This window comes from Rattus norvegicus, chromosome 1 (assembly GCF_021556685.1).
Source record: "Rattus norvegicus strain SHRSP/BbbUtx chromosome 1, alternate assembly SHRSP_T2T, whole genome shotgun sequence".
Taxonomy (NCBI): domain Eukaryota; kingdom Metazoa; phylum Chordata; class Mammalia; order Rodentia; family Muridae; genus Rattus; species Rattus norvegicus.
Window position 1 is genome coordinate 249,744,206 of NC_141534.1, and position 15,970 is coordinate 249,760,175.

The window sequence follows — 15,970 nt, forward strand, 5'->3', positions numbered from 1 at the left end:
CTGGGTTCTGATGATGCCAAGTTGTCTTGGTTTCTTTGCTTAGCTCCTTGCCCTGTCTCTCGCTATCTGATTATCCTTGATGTCAGTTGGTCTTGCTATCTTTGAGTGGAGCTTGTCCCTCCTGTGGGCCTATTAACTTATGATCTCTGATCATGCTTTGGGTCCTGAGTGCTGTTGGACATCCCGAGCTCTGGGCACAAATGGAGACTGAAAAGATGCTATCCCAGGCTTCTCTGCAGTTTCTGGTGGTCCATCTTTGGACAGTTAGTGGAGCAAAAATGTGGACTAACCTGTGGGCTTAGGAATGAGAACACTCCTGGTAGATCAGCTCTCTCCAGATAGGCTTCGGGTCTGGAGGGCTGTGGGACAGCCTTAACTCTGGCTGTAGATAGAGACCAGGAGGACACTATCTGTCCACATTTTTTTCTGCTATTGTAAGAGCCCAAATAAACTGAAAAACACAAATGTTGTTGTGTCATTTTAAAAATCAGTATTTATTATTTCTTTTCCTAGGGAACTTGTGATTCCTGTCAACTCTTTCATCCTCTAAAGGCAGGATAATCCATTCCTTTTCTTACTACCATCCTCTATCACATTTTGCTACAACTTCCTACCTTGAATTTCTAACTATATCTTTTTCCTCTTAGTTATACAAAAGAAACTGTGTGTGTGTGTGTGTGTGTGTGTGTGTGTGCGCGCGCGCGTGCGTGCGCGTGTGCACAATTATGTATTTTACTAAGGAGTTCATTACCCCTTTCAATAATCTAACAATTTAACTGTGTTGTACTTGGCACTGTGACTTACAAAATACACCGAGGGGCTCTAGAGATGTCTCAGTTTTTAAAAGTGCTGAGTGCTCTTTCAAATCACCTGAATTTGATTTTCAGTACCTATGTCAGGTGCCTCACAACTGCCTGTATGCCAGTTCTACAGAATCTGATACCTCTCCTCCCACAGGCACATGCATCTAGATGCGTATGCACACATATAGGTATACACACCTAACCATGCAAACTAAGGAGAAACTGCTCTATATTATCTGTGTTAACTGATTTCTAGGTAGTTAATGACTTATACCTACAGTTATAGGCCAATGCATAATTAAAAATAAAATCTTTTTATAAAGAAAATGTACTGAGATCTTATTGTCAAATTTCTATTTTTAGTTCATAACCCTGCCACGATGTTGCTATTCATGCCCAGAAACTTCAAGTCCATTTTATTTATTGGGCCATGCAAATAAGAAATGTTGTGGGAAAGCCTAAGTAGATTCCTTATATTTTGTTGTATTCCCGCATTTTTCTCATAATGTTTTCTATATTGTTGAAAGCAACCTATATTCTACTCTATAAAATTATACTCTACTCCATTATTATTACCCCTAATTGCTTCCTTTATAAAATGACAAACCATCAGAAGACACATTCATTTTTTTCTATACATTTTATGGTATCTTGACACACCAGGCCTTGATGAGTAAGGAGAAACGGCTCGTCTTTATCTGTGTTACTGATACCTAGGTAGTAAATGACTTACACCTACAGCTGTAGACCAACCAGGCTTGAGTCCATGAGCATACTGGCATCTTACATCACACAAGATAGTGTTCTGATCTCTGTACTCTAGACTCTAAAGCCAGGTAGCAAGAAAATGAAGGTCAATTTTATATCCCATGTCCTATAGAAGTTATTTGCATTAGTTAATTGTAACTTTACTCAATGAGTTTACCTCCATCAACATCACTACCATGGTTATTTTTTCTATTGCTGCAGGAACCACAGCAAGGTGTTTGCTGTTTTCACTTCATTGCTTCAGTCCTTGTGAGACCCAAATTGTGTATTATGCCTCCTGATTGCTGGAAACTCTTAGTAAAATGTACTTCCTCCATGGTAGTCATTTCTTTTTCAATGTATTTTTGAAGACTTATTTTCATTTTTATATATATGCATGTTTCTGTGTGTGTATGTCACCTGTGTGTGGTTGTGTGTGGTTGTGTGTGTGTGTGTGTGTGTGTGTGTCCACAGAAGCCAGAAGAGGATGCCAGATCCCCTGAAACTGAAGTTAGAGGCAGTTACAATCCACCCTATGTCAATGTGTGTAAGTGAACTCAGGGTCTTAAGAAGAGCAGTCACATGTTAACCACACAGCCATATCTCTAGCCAATAATAGTAAATTTTGTGTCTGCATATGTGACCATAAATGACTAAAATAATTTCTGTATATACTGTAATATAAGTGCTTTAAAATAGATTGGTTAATTGCTTAGATATTTTATGAAGCACTTTTAAGATGCCCCAACATATAACATATAACATATAACATGCTCCACTATGCTCATAGCAGCCTTATTTATAATAGCCAGAAGCTGGAAAGAACCCAGATGCCCTTCAACAGCAGAATGGATACAAAAAATGTGGTACATCTACACAATGGAATATTACTCAGCTATCAAAAACAATGCCTTTATGAAATTCATAGTCAAATGGATGGAACTGGAAAATATCATCCCGACTGAGGTAACCCAATCACAGAAAAACACACATGGTATGCACTCAATGATAAGTGGCTATTACCCCAAATGCTTGAATTACCCTAGATGCACAGAACACATGAAACTCAAGAAGGATGACCAAAATGCAAATGCTTCACTCCTTCTTTAAAAGGGGAACAAGAATACCCTTGGCAGGGAATAGGGAGGCAAAGTCTAGAACAGAGGCAGAAGGAACACCCATTCAGATCCTGCCCCACATGTGGCCCATATATATACAGCCACCAAACTAGATAAAATGGATGAAGCAAAGAAGTGCAGGCTGACGGGAGCCGGATGTAGATCGCTACTGAGAGACACACCCAAAATACAGCAAATACATAGGCGAATGCCAGCAGCAAACCGCTGAACTGAGAAGGGGATCCCTGTTGAAGGAATCAGAGAAAGGACTGAAAGAACTTGAAGGGGCTTGAGACCCCATATGAACAACAATGCCAAGCAACCAGAGCTTCCAGGGACTAAGTCACTACCCAAAGACTATACATGGTCTGACCCTGGGCTCCAACCTCATAGTTAGCAATGAATAACCCAGTAAGAGTACCAGTGGAAGGGGGAGACCTTGCTCCTGCCAAGATTGAACCCCCAGTGAACGTGATTGTTGGGGAGAAGGTGGTAATGGGGGAGGATGGGGAGGGGAACACCCTTAGAGAAGGGGAGAGGGAGGGGTTAGGGGGATGTTGGCCAGGAAACCAGGAAGGGGAATAACAATCGAAATTCAAATAAGAAATATCCAAGTTAATAAAGATGAAAGAAAAAAATTGTGTTTTTTTGAGACAAGGCCTTGCTTTTTTAACCTCGTTTTGCCTGGAACTCATTGTGTAAATCAAGCTGGTCTTGAAATTATTACAATCCTCTTGCCTCTGCTTCTGGGATATATAAGTGTATGTATATATGCAAACAGGCCTGGTAAGTGGCCACATCTGGCTTTTTCTTTACACTATTTATATCTTTCTCTCTGTGTTCTGTCATGCTGAATAAAAGTGAAAAAACATTTGATTTGTTCTAGTTTTATGGGGATTTTTAAAAAATGTTTTTACTAAAACTATATTTTTATTCTTTTCCTATTTCCCTATTTCTTTCAGATTTTTTCTCCATAATCAATGGGGATTGTCTTTCCAATGGTTTCTCTCTACATATTAAGGTGAATTTATGTGTTGACTCCTTCGTTTAGTAAACAAGGTGAAGTTGTAATTTGGATTTTATGCACATAGAAGTAATGTAAATGGATTCACCAAATAATAGGGAATAGAATGCTCAATTAGACATCCTATGCCATCAAGTAAAACCTCCAGCACAAGGAATGGGCTATATCTTGTTTAGTTGTTGGCCAAAGGGATTCGCTGGAATCCTGCTAAACATCACAGGCTGTTGCCAAATCTGTTGGTTCATCTCCACAACCTGATGGTATAGCCCTATTGCTGAAGACAACCTTTATGTAGAAGAAGTCATGTTGGTGTTTAATTTGAATTTTACCTCTTACTGGCTAGCATTCATAGCGTTGGATAGTATGGAGGCTACCAGAGTCGAAAAGTATTAATGTCACCCAACTACAAACCTTGTACCTTACGACATTTTCCTACCCACAAAATATGTTACTATAATAGAGGCACAACATTTTAAGTATAACCACTACCCACCTTTTGGGTCGGTTTTCAAGCCAGGGTTTCTCTGTCTATTCCTGGCTGTCCTGAAACTTACTTTGTAGATCAGCTTGGCTTCCAACTCAGATATACAACTGCCAGGTTTAAAGGCACATATCACCATTGCTTGGGTAACAACCCCTTTTGCCTGGATTTGAAACCTACTTCATAAGATCGATGAGATGGGGTCTATAACTGACATTGCCAAAAACCTGAGGCTAGATAAGTCAAGGGCCTAGGGGAAAACTTAGTACTATTATTCTACTAAGGGACATAGCAACAAAATGACCCCTAATGTCATACTGCTATACATGTAGATCAGCACACTGTTCAGTTATCCTTCAAGAATCTTCTGGCAGAAGATGGGAATTAACATGGAGACCCACAACTGGACAATGTGCAGAGTGAGAAACTTTGGAGCGCTCAATCCTAAATGGGATCCATCCATCAAACCCGTCTCCTCATGACTCAGAGATCTATACAGAAGAGGAGGATGAAGGATTGTAAGTCAGAGGCAATGGTGGACTCCAGGGAAACAGTGTCTTCCAGAAACAGCAGGACAATTGCATGAACTCACATAGACTGTGGCAGCATGCATAGTGGTGCTCAAGTTCAGGCAAGGTGAGATCTCAGAACTGAGATGGGGAGGTGGATTCAGTGCCCCAGCCCTAGCCAAGAAGTTGTTTGGTGTTGATACCTGCTAACAAAGAGATCTAGTTTTCTCCACTGCAGTGTCACTGGATCTATCAAGCACATTCATGTGTGGGTCACATGGCAAAGCAAATGCCATGGTTTTCTTTGTCGACTTTTTGTATTGTTTTGGCAGTTTTTGTCATATTGATCTTTTGCTTGTTTTGAATTTTTTTTTTTGGTTCTTTTTTTCGGAGCTGGGGACCGAACCCAGGGCCTTGCGCTGTTTTGAATTTTTAAAAGAAGAATTATTTATTTACTATGTAAACAGTATTCTGCCTGTGTATATACCTGTAAACTAGAAGAGAGCACTAGCTTTCATTATAGATGATTATGAGTCACCGTCACCATTGCAGTTGCTGGGAATTGAATTCAGGACTTTTGGAAGAACACCTGGTGCTTTTAACCTCTGAGCCATCTCTCCAGTCCTTGTTTTGAATTTTTGATAATTTTTGCCTTTTTATTGTTCTTTTAAAAGGACAGAGAGAGAGAGAGAGAGAGAGAGAGAGAGAGAGAGAGAGAGAGAGAGAGAGAAGAGAGAGAGGGAGGGAGGGAGGGAGGGAGAGAGAGAGAGAGAGAGAGAGAGAGAGAGAGAGAGAGAGAGAGGAAAGAGAGTTGGAAGGGTATGGAAATAGGGAGATAGAGGGGATCTGCAAGTGATTGGGGAGGGGAAAGGAACATGATTAAAGTTTATTATATGAAAACATTTTAATTAAAAACATCTTTAAAAGAGAAGTTTGAATTAAAAATGTTAACTTATATTTCCACTGACAAGCATCACTTTATGGTATATATTTTGTCATATATTTCTTGATTAATGAACACATTTGAAGTGTTTGTATGACTGCATAAATGAACATATTGGCAAACAGTTCTATTTCACTATGATGTCTTTGCTGTGTTTGGTGTCACAGTAATCCTGATGTTTGGCATTGAAGAAGAAGGTATTCTACTTTCTGAAAGAAGTGGTTTTTGCTTTTGTCACAAGTCTAGCATTGCTCTTTCCATTTGACAGAATTCACAAGGAAAGCTATATGAGCCAGGGGGGCAATTTTGATTATACAACCTACTTATTTTATTGTAACTGCTTGTATTCTCATGCTAATTATATTCTCCAAGATACTATTTGCAGTATCCTGCACATAAAACTGAAGGACCCTGGCCCCAGTTGGTTCTGATTGGTAAATAAACATGCCAACAGCCAATGGTTGGGAAGGGCAGACAGAGGCAGGACTTTTAGGATTCTTGGGAAGGGAACAAGAAAGAAGAAAGATGAAGAGATCTATCATGTTGGGAGAAGGTTGAGGAGAAGAGAAACCATGCCTTAGAAGGTACTAGAGAGAGAACTGCCATGTAGAAGCTGGGGAAGAGTGGTTCCAAGCCTTGTCCCCCATCTGGGTCAAGGGCAGCAAAGATGGAATATAGATTTTAGTAAGTAATGATGGGGATATTGGAGAGAGGTAGATTAGGCACATGCAGTTTAGGAAGTGGCCTAGCCTTTGAGATGTTTAAGGCATAGCAAAATATAAAGGCTGTGCATATATGTCGTTCATTGGGGGAACCCAGAACATTGGAACAGACTGTAAGGAACATGCCAGCCCTCCCAAGATCAATTGAGCAGATTAATTGGTTACTGTTACATCTGATTACTATGACTTTGAAGATATTTTATTTGGTACTATTTCATTTGTATGATATTTTGTGCTTAATGTATTTTGTGTTCTATCCTAGGTTGAAAAATTGAGGTCTTAGGGATCTGGTTCTTTAAGGTTCCTGTTCTTCTTCTGTAATCTCCTTCTAAATCTGCTTGATTTGATTGGTTCTTGAGTATGGACTATGAACTATCTCTTTGTGAATGAATGATTCAGGTGAGATTTATATTCAGTGAGAACGCGTGTTTGGATTAGCTATTTCATCACTATCAAGCATCCTTTGATCGCAATACAACAATTGCTCTAAATGAGTCACTGGGAACAGGGCTGTGCAGCTTCAGTATTTGTCTTCCTGATTCCCATGACTCAGCTCATTCTGAAGCTTCCTGGGGCCACTGCTTTGCAGTTCCTAATGTCATATGCAAGGGCGGGAGGGAAAGCTGAAATTTAGTGCAGTGTTTCCAGCTCATCATCAACTGTCATCTGTCTGACACCAAGGCTCTGCCACAGTTCCCTTAAAGTCTGAAAGCTCTAGTTTGTGGTCCTGGGGCAGACTCAGGATTGGCACACTCTGGTCTGTTGTTTGTATTATGGTCTTAGGCTAAAAGCAGCTGGAGACTTTCTCAGACTGGACATCCTTATGGTTCCCTGTCTGGTGCACCTTCCCCCTTCATTTTCAGCATATTGGTAAAGAATGCACCCCCTCCATGAAGAAAAATCACAGTGACTTCAGGCTTTCTTTATGTTCCTGGGTTCTTTCATTGTTATCCATTTCTGCTCCCATTGCCTGAATCCATGTTATCAACCAGGTTCTCTTTCCTTGGCCTTTGTCTTTGCAGAGCTAGTGCTCTGCAGAGAAGTTTGCAAACTTACACAGACACTAGTGATCACAGTATTTGACTCCATGCTTTGGTTCCTATTATATCTCCCACACTACCTATTGTTGTTTTTCATGCTCATTCTTTTTATTGACCCTTGAAAATTATACATAGTAATAGGTTTTATGGTGATATTTTCTTTTAAAAATGTTTTCATTATTGTGTGTTTGTGTACATGCATGGTGTATGTGTTAGTACATGTGCTTCCATATAAATGTGCAGGTCAGTGGAAAACTGCGGAGTCCTTTCTCTCTTTCCATTTTTCCATTGGATTCTGGGAATCAATCTCAAGTTTCCAGGTTGTCCAAGTGCTATACTCCTTGAGCCATCTTGTCAGCTCTGACATTTCATACTTGTATTTTGGTCATAGTCATCCAATGGCCTTTTCTTGTTCCCCTTTCTTCACTGTGAATCAAATAATCAAAATGATCCCTGTGGTAGGACTTACTTAATTTATCATCTGATAGAATGCAATGAGAATTCAAAGTATTTTCTGTTATATTCCTGCCCAGACTGCATAACTAGATGGCTTAGTTAGGGTTTTATTCCTATGAAGAGCCACCATGAAATGACTGTGACAACTATTATAAAGTAAACCATTTAATTGGGGTTAGCTTACAGTTTCAGACTTTTAGTCCACTATCATCATGGATAGAAGCATGGCAGCATGCAGGCAGACTTGGTGATGAGGAGCTAAGAGTTGTACATCTTACCTTGATCTACAGGCAGAAGAAGGAAATTGTGTGTCACATTGGGTATACCTTGAATATAGGAGACCGCAAACCTCACCCACACGTTGACAGACTTCCTTCAACAAGGTCATACCAACTCCAAAAAAAGACCACACCGCCTAACAGGGTCAATTCCTATGGACCGTTCATTCAAATACATGAGTCTATGGGGACTATACCTATTCAAACCACTACACCAGAATCTAAATATAAAGAAATTGGGTAATCTCAAATCTTTAAACATTTTGTTAACTTCAAGGCTCTGCTCTGCCAAAGTGTCTAGGTCCCAGAAAGACAGAAAACTATAGTAGGCTTCAGTAGACTAAGAAGGAATAAAAATTAGTTGTGAAGAGCATATTAAAATTTACTACTGACATAATAATGGGAATGGGAGCTAGATGGCCCAATGTATTAATTTTAATTTCTTTTTTTTTTTTTCGGAGCCAAGGACCGAACCCAGGGCCTTGCTCTTGCTAGGCAAGTGCTCTACCACTGAGCTAAATCCCCAACCCCTTAATTGTAATTTCTTGATTCTGAGTGTTATATTAGGTTAACTTACAAAAGGAAACATGGAGACAAAGTGTGGAGCAGAGACTGAAGGAAAGGCCCCACCTGGGGATTCATCCCATATACAGACACCAAACCCAGATGGCATATTTCAGATGCCAAGAAGTGCTTGATGACAGGAGCTTGATATAGCTGTCTCCTGAGAGGCTCTGCCAGAGCTTGACAAAACAGAGGAAGATGCTCACAGCCAACCATTGGACTGAGCATGGGAAGGCTTGATACCACAGTATAGGGAAATGTTAGGGTGGAGAGGAGGAATTAGGTGGTTGGGTGGGGGAGCACCCTCCCAGAAGCAGGGGGAGTGGGACACCAGGTTTCCAGAGGGGAAATGATGAAAGGGGTTAACACTTGAAATGTAAATAAAAAAATCCAAAAAAGAAAAGAAAAAAAGAAAAAACCAAAATAGGAAATATATGCTAATATATTTCTGGTTGGGCAATGTAGACCACTAATTTATTCTTTTCCTTTTTTTCTCCATCTTTATTAACTTGGGTATTTCTTATTGGCATTTCGATTGTTATTCCCTTTCCTGGTTTTCAGGCCAACATCCCCCTAACCCCTTCCCTTCTCTAAGGGTGTTCCCCTCCCCATCCTCCCCGCATTATCGCCCTCCCCCACGACAATCATGTTCACTGGGGGTTCAATCTTGGCAGAATCAAAGGCTTCCTCTTCCACTGGTGCTCTTACTAGGCTATTAATTGCTATCTATGTAGTTGGAGCCCAGGGTCAGTCCATGTATAGTCTTTGGGTAGTGACTTAGTCCCTGGAAGCTCTGGTTGCTTGGCATTGTTGTTCATATGGGGTCTCGAGCCCCTTCAAGTTCTTTCAGTCCTTTCTCTGATTCCTTCAACAGGGGTCCAGTTCTCAGTTCAGTGGTTTGCTGCTGGCATTCGCCTCTGTATTTGCTGTATTTTGGGTGTGTCTCTCAGGAGAGATCTACATCTGGTTCCTGTCAGCCTGCACTTCTTTGCTTCATCCATTTTATCTAGTTTGGTGGCTGTATATATATGGGCCTCATGTGGGGCAGGCTCTGAATGGGTGTTCCTTCTGCCTCTGTTCTAGACTTTGCCTCCCTATTCCCTGCCAAGGGTATTCTTGTTCCCCTTTTAAAGAAGGAGTGAAGCATTTGCATTTTGGTCATCCTTCTTGAGTTTCATGTGTTCTGTGCATCTAGGGTAATTCAAGCATTTGGGGTAATAGCCACTTATCATTGAGTGCATACCATGTGTGTTTTTCTGTGACTGGGTTACCTCACTCAGGATGATATCTTCCAGTTTCATCCATTTGCCTATGAATTTCATAAAGTCATTGTTTTTGATAGCTGAGTAATATTCCATTGTGTAGATGTACCACATTTTCTGTATCCATTCCTCTGTTGAAGGGCATCTGGGTTCTTTCCAGCTTCTGGCTATTATAAATAAGGCTGCTATGAACATAGTGGAGCACGTGTCTTTTTTTTATGTTGGGGCATCTTGTGGGTATATGCCCAAGAGAGGTATAGCTGGATCCTCAGGCAGTTCAATGTCCAATTTTCTGAGGAACCTCCAGACTGATTTCCAGAATGGTTGTACCAGTTTGCAATCCCACCAACAATGGAGTGTTCCTCTTTCTCCACATCCTCGCCAGCATTTGCTGGCACCTGAGTTTTTGATCTTAGCCATTATCACTGGTATGAGGTGAAATCTCAGGATTGTTCTGATTTGCATTTCCCTTATGACTAAAGATGTTGAACATTTCTTTAGGTGTTTCTCAGCCATTTGGCATTCCTCAGCTGTGAATTCTTTGTTTAGCTCTGAACCCCATTTTTTAATAGGCTTATTTGTCTCCTTGCAGTCTAACTTCTTGAGTTCTTTGTATATTTTGGATATAAGCACTCTATCAGTTTTAGGATTGGTAAAGATCTTTTCCCAATCTGTTGGTTGCCATTTTGTCCTAACCACAGTGTCCTTTGCCTTACAGAAGCTTTGCAGTTTTATGAGATCCCATTTGTCGATTCTTGATCTTAGAGCATAAGCCATTGGTGTTTTGTTTAGGAAATTTTCTTCAGTGCCCATGTGTTCGAGATTCTTCCCCACTTTTTCTTCTATTAGTTGGAGTATATCTGGTTTGATGTGGAGGTCCTTGATCCACTTCGACTGAAGCTTTGCACAGGGTGATCAACCTGCATTTTTCTACATGCTGACCTCCAGTTGAACCAGCAACCTTTGCTGAAAATGCTATCTTTTTTCCATTGGATGGTTTTGGCTCCTTTGTCAAAAATCAAGTGACGATAGGTGTGTGGGTTCATTTCTGGGTCTTCAATTCTATTCCACTGGTCTATCTGCCTGCCTCTTTACCAATACCATATAGTTTTTATCACTACTGCTCTGTGATACTGCTTTAGTTCAGGAATAGTGATTCTCCTGGAAGTCTTTTTATTGTTGAGGATAGTTTTAGGTATCCTGGGTTTTTGGTTATTACAAATAAATTTGTGAATTGTTCTCTCTAACTCTATGAAGAATTGCGTTGGAATTTTAATGGGGATTGCATTGAATAGGTAGATCCATTTTCGTAAAATGGCCATTTTTGCTCTATTATTCTTCCGTGAGCATGGGGGATCTTTCCATCTTCTGAGATCTTCTTCAATTTCTGAGGCTTGTAGTTCTTATCATACAGATTTTTCACTTGCGTGGTTAAAGTCACACTGAGGTATTTTATATTATTTGGGAGTATTATGAAGGGTGTCGTTTCTCTAATTTCTTTCTGAGCTTGTTTCTCTTTTGTGTAGAGGAAGGCTACTGATTTATTTGAGTTAATTTTATACCCAGCCACTTTGCTGAAGTTGTTCATCAGGTTTAGTAGTTCTCTGGTGGAACTTTTGGGATCACTTAAATGTACTATCATATCATCTGCAAATAGTGATATTTTGACTTCTTCTTTTCCGATCTGTATCCCCTTGACCTCCTTTTGTTGTCTGAATGCTCTGGCTAGAACTTCAAGAACTATATTGAATAAGTAGGGAGAGAGTGGGCAACCTTGTCTAGTCCCTGATTTTATTGGGATTGCTTCAGGTTTCTCTCCATTTAGTTTAATATTAGCTAATTGTTTGCTGTCTATGGCTTTTACTATGTTTAGGTATGGGCCTTTAATTCCTGGTCTTTCCAGGACTTTTATCATACAAGGGTGTTGAATTTTGTCAAATGTTTTCTCAGCATCTAATGAAATGATCATGTGGTTTTTATCTTTCAGTTTGCTTATATAGTGGATTATTTTGATGGTTTTCTGTATATTAAGCCATCCCTCCATGCCTGGGATGAAGCCTATTTGATCATGATGGAATTGTTTTGATGTACTCTCGGATTCTGTTTGCAAGAATTTTATTGAGTATTTTTGAGTCAATATTCATAAGGAAAATTGGTCTGAATTTCTTTTTCTTTGTTGGGTCTTTGTGTAGTTTAGGTATAAGAGTATTTGTGGCTTCATAGAATTAATTCGGTAGCGCTCCATCAGTTTCAGTTTTGTGGAATAGTTTGGATAGTATTGGTGTGAGTTCTCCTACGAAGTTCTGATAGAATTCTGCACTGAACCCATCTGGATGTGGGCTCTTTTTTGTTGTGAGACTTTTAATGACTGCTTCTATTTCTTTAGGAGTTATGGACTTGTTAAAATGGTTTATTTTTTCCTGATTTAACTTCGGTACCTTGTATCTGTCTAGGAAATTGTCCATTTCCTCCAGATTTTCAAGTTTTGTTGAATATAGGCTCTTGTAGTAGGATCTGATAATTTTTTGAATTTCCTCTGACTCAGTTGTTATGTCTTCCTTTTCATATCTGATTTTGGTAATTTGGATACACTCTCTGTGTACTCTGGTTATTCTGGCTAAGGGTTTTTCTATCCTTTTGATTTTCTCAAAGGACTAGCTTTTGGTTCTGTTGATTGTTTGTATAGTCCTTTTTGTTTCTACTTGGTTGATTTCAGCTCTGAGTTTGATTATTACCTGCCTTCTACTGCTCCTGGGTGTATTTGCTTCTTTTTGTTCTAGAGCCTTTAGGTGTGCTGTCAAACTGCTGATATATGCTCTCTCCTGTTTCTTTCTAGAGACACTCGGAGCTATGAGTTTTCCTCTTAGCCCAGCTTTCATTGTGTCCCATAAGTTTGGGTATACTGTACCTTCATTTTTATTAAATTCTAAAAAGTCTTTAATTTCTTTCTTTATTTCTTCCTTGACCAGGTTATCATTGAGTAGAGCATTGTTCACCTTCTGTGTATATGGTGGTATTCTTTCCTTATTGTTATTGAAGACCAGCTAAAGCCCGTGGTGGTCTGATTGGACACTTGGGATTATTTCTATCTTTCTGTATCTGTTGAGACCCGTTTTATGACCGATTATATGGTCAATTTTGGAAAAAGTACCATGAGGTGGTAAGAAGAAGTTACATCCTTTTGTTCTAGGATAAAGTGTTCTATAAACATCTGTTAAGTCCATTTGGTTCATGACTTCTCTTAGTCTGTCTACATCTCTGTTTAATTTATGTTTCCATGATCTGTCCATTGATGAAAGTGTGATATTGAAATCTCCTAGTATTATTGTGTGAGGTGCAATGTGTGCTTTGAGCTTTAATAAGGTTTCATTTATTTATGTAGGTGCCCTAGTTTTTGGAGCACAGATATTCAGGATTGAGAGTTCATCTTGGTGGATTTTTCCTTTGATGAATATGAAGTGTCCTTCTTTATCTTTTTTGATGACTTTTGGTTGAAAATCGATTTTATTCGATATTATAATGGCTACTCCAGCTTGCTCCTTCAGACCATTTTCTTGGAAAATTGTTTCTAGCCTTTTACTCTGAGGTAGTGTGTGTCTTTGTTTCTGAGGTGTGTTTCCTCTAGGCAGCAGAATGTTGGGTCCTCATTGCTTATCCAGTTTGTTAATCTGTGTCTTTTTATTGGGGAATTGAGTCAATTGATGTTGAGAGATATTACATAATAGTGATTGTTGTTTCCTGTTATATTTGGATGTGAGGTTATGTTTGTGTGCTTTTCTTCTCTGTTTTGTTGCAAGACAATTAGTTTCTTGCTTTTTCTATGGTGTGGCTTGCCTCCTTGTGTTGGGCTTTGCCATTTATTATCCTTTGTAGGGCTGGATTTGTAGAAAGATATTGTGTAAATTTGGTTTTGTCATGGAATATCTTGGTTTCTCCACCGATGTTAATTGAGAGCTTTGCTGGATACAGTAACCTGGGCTGGCATTTGTGTTTTCTTAGGTTCTGTATGACATCTGTCCAGGATCTTCTGACTTTCATGTACTCTGGTGTGATGTCTGGTGTAATTCTAATAGGTCTGCCTTCATATGTTACTTGACCTTTTTCCCTTATTGCTTTTAATATTTTTTCTTTGTTTTGTGCATTTGGTGTTTTGACAATTATGTGATGGGAGGAGTTTCTTTTCTGGTCCAATCTATTTGGAGTTCTTTAGGCTTCTTGTATGTTTATGGGCATCCCTTTCTTTAGGTTAGGGAAGTTTTCTTCTATGATTTTGTTGAAGATATTTACCGGTCCTTTGAGTTCAAGTCTTCACTCTCTTCTATGCCTATTATTCTTAGGTTTGATCTTCTCATTCTGTCCTGAATTTCCTGTATGTTTTTGGCCAGTAGCTTTTTCCATCTTACATTATCTTTAACAGTTGTGTCGATAATTTCTATGGAATCTTCTGCTCCTGCAATTCTCTCTTCTATCTCTTGTATTCTGTTTGTGATTCTGTTATCTGTGGCTCCTTGTCTCTTCCTTTGGTTTTCTGTATCCAGGTTTCTCTCCTTTTATGCTTTCTTTATTACTTCTATTTCCATTTTAATTCCTTCACCTGTTTAACTGTGTTGTCCTGTAATTCTTTCAGGGATTTTCGTGATTCTTCTCTATAGGCTTCTACTTGTTTATTTATGTTTTCCTGTGTTTCTCTAAAGAAGTTCTTTATGTCTTTCTTGAAGTCCTCCATCACCATGATCAAATGTGATTCAAAATCTAGATCTTGCTTTTCTGGTGTGTTTGGATATTCTGTGTTTGCTTTGGTGGGAGAATAGTGCTCTTATGATGCCATGTTGTCTTGGTTTCTGTTGCTTGGGTTCCTGCGCTTGCCTTTTGCCATCAGGTTGTCTCTGGTGTTACCTTATTTTGCTATTTCTGACGTGGTTAGACCATGCTATAGGCCTATGTGTCAGGAGGGCTGTAGACCTGTTTTCCTGTTCTCTTTCAGTCAGTTATGGGAACAGAGCATTTTCCTTTCCGGCGTGTAGTATTTCTTGTCTACTGGTCTTCAGCTGTGCCTGTGGGCATGTGTCACGAGTCCACCAGGCAGGCCACTTGGAGCAGAAAAGTTGGTCTTACCTCTCATCTCAGACCTGTAGTCCCTCCTCGGGGTCTCTGTTACAGCTCTCTATGAGGGCAGCAACCAGAAGGGCCTGGCCTGCTATTTCTTGGGTCCCTTTGCACAGGAGTCCCAGATAGTGCTAGGCATTTTCCTCTGGAGTCAGAAATGTGGGCAGAGCGTAGTCTCTTCTGGTTTCCCAGGCATGTCTGCCCCTCTGAAGATTTAGCTGTCCCTCCTATAGGATTTGGGTGCAGGGAGCTGTTTGACTGGGTCGCTACAGATCCGGGTGGTGTCTGGGCCTCAGGCAACCTGCAGCTCGCGTGCCCCTATCTTCCTGTTCCAGAGGCCCTATACAGTTTCCTCTTGGGCCAGGGATGTGGGAAAGGGTGGACAGTACTGGTGGTCTCTCTTGCCCTGCAGTCTCTGGAGTGCCCACCTGTCTGGGTGATGAGTTCTCTCTTCCACGGGGTTTGGGAGCAGGGAGCTGTTGGCCAGGATCAGCGAGATTTGGACTGTAGCTAGAAACTGGAAGTGTCCAGTCCCAGAGGAATTTTGCCTCTATGTGTCCTGAGTCTACCAGGCAGGACTCTTGGAGCAGAAAAGTTGGTCTTACCTCTGGTCCGGGGCCTTAAGTCACTCTTTGAGGGCTGTTTCAGCTCTCTGTGAGGGCAGCAACCAGAAGGGCCTGCCCAGCCTTTTCTTGGGTCCCTGAGCACAGGGATCCCAGATGTCGCTAGACGTTTTCCCATAGTGTCAGAAATGTGGGCAGAGTGTAGTCTCCTCTGGCTTCCTAGGTTTGTCTGCCCCTCAGAAGGTTTAGCTCTCTCTCCCACTGGATTTGGGTGAGGGAGCTGTTTGACCGGGTTGCTTCAGATCCAGGTGGTGTCTGGACCATAGGGGACCTGCAGCTTGAGTGCCCCTATCT

At 40.4% G+C, this 15,970-nt stretch overlaps 1 protein-coding gene across 7 annotated transcripts in view; it reads left to right on the forward strand.

Moving 5' to 3' along the window:
* The window catches only part of Cyp2c55 (cytochrome P450, family 2, subfamily c, polypeptide 55), a 73,425-nt gene that overhangs the window by 9,618 nt on the left and 47,837 nt on the right, over positions 1–15,970 (forward strand). Inside the window, exons 1-3 of one of the 7 annotated variants that reach the window (XM_087641951.1) lie at positions 2,359–2,516; positions 3,631–3,689; positions 4,506–4,809. The exons of 1 other annotated variant lie outside the window; for it this stretch is intronic. The gene's annotated coding sequence lies outside the window, so the exon portion shown is untranslated. Of the gene's footprint in view, positions 1–2,358; positions 2,517–3,630; positions 3,690–4,505; positions 4,810–6,609; positions 6,747–15,970 lie in introns of those variants that run through there. 5 more of the 7 variants (XM_087641612.1, XM_087641771.1, XM_087642728.1 and 2 more) reach the window with 5 other exon arrangements.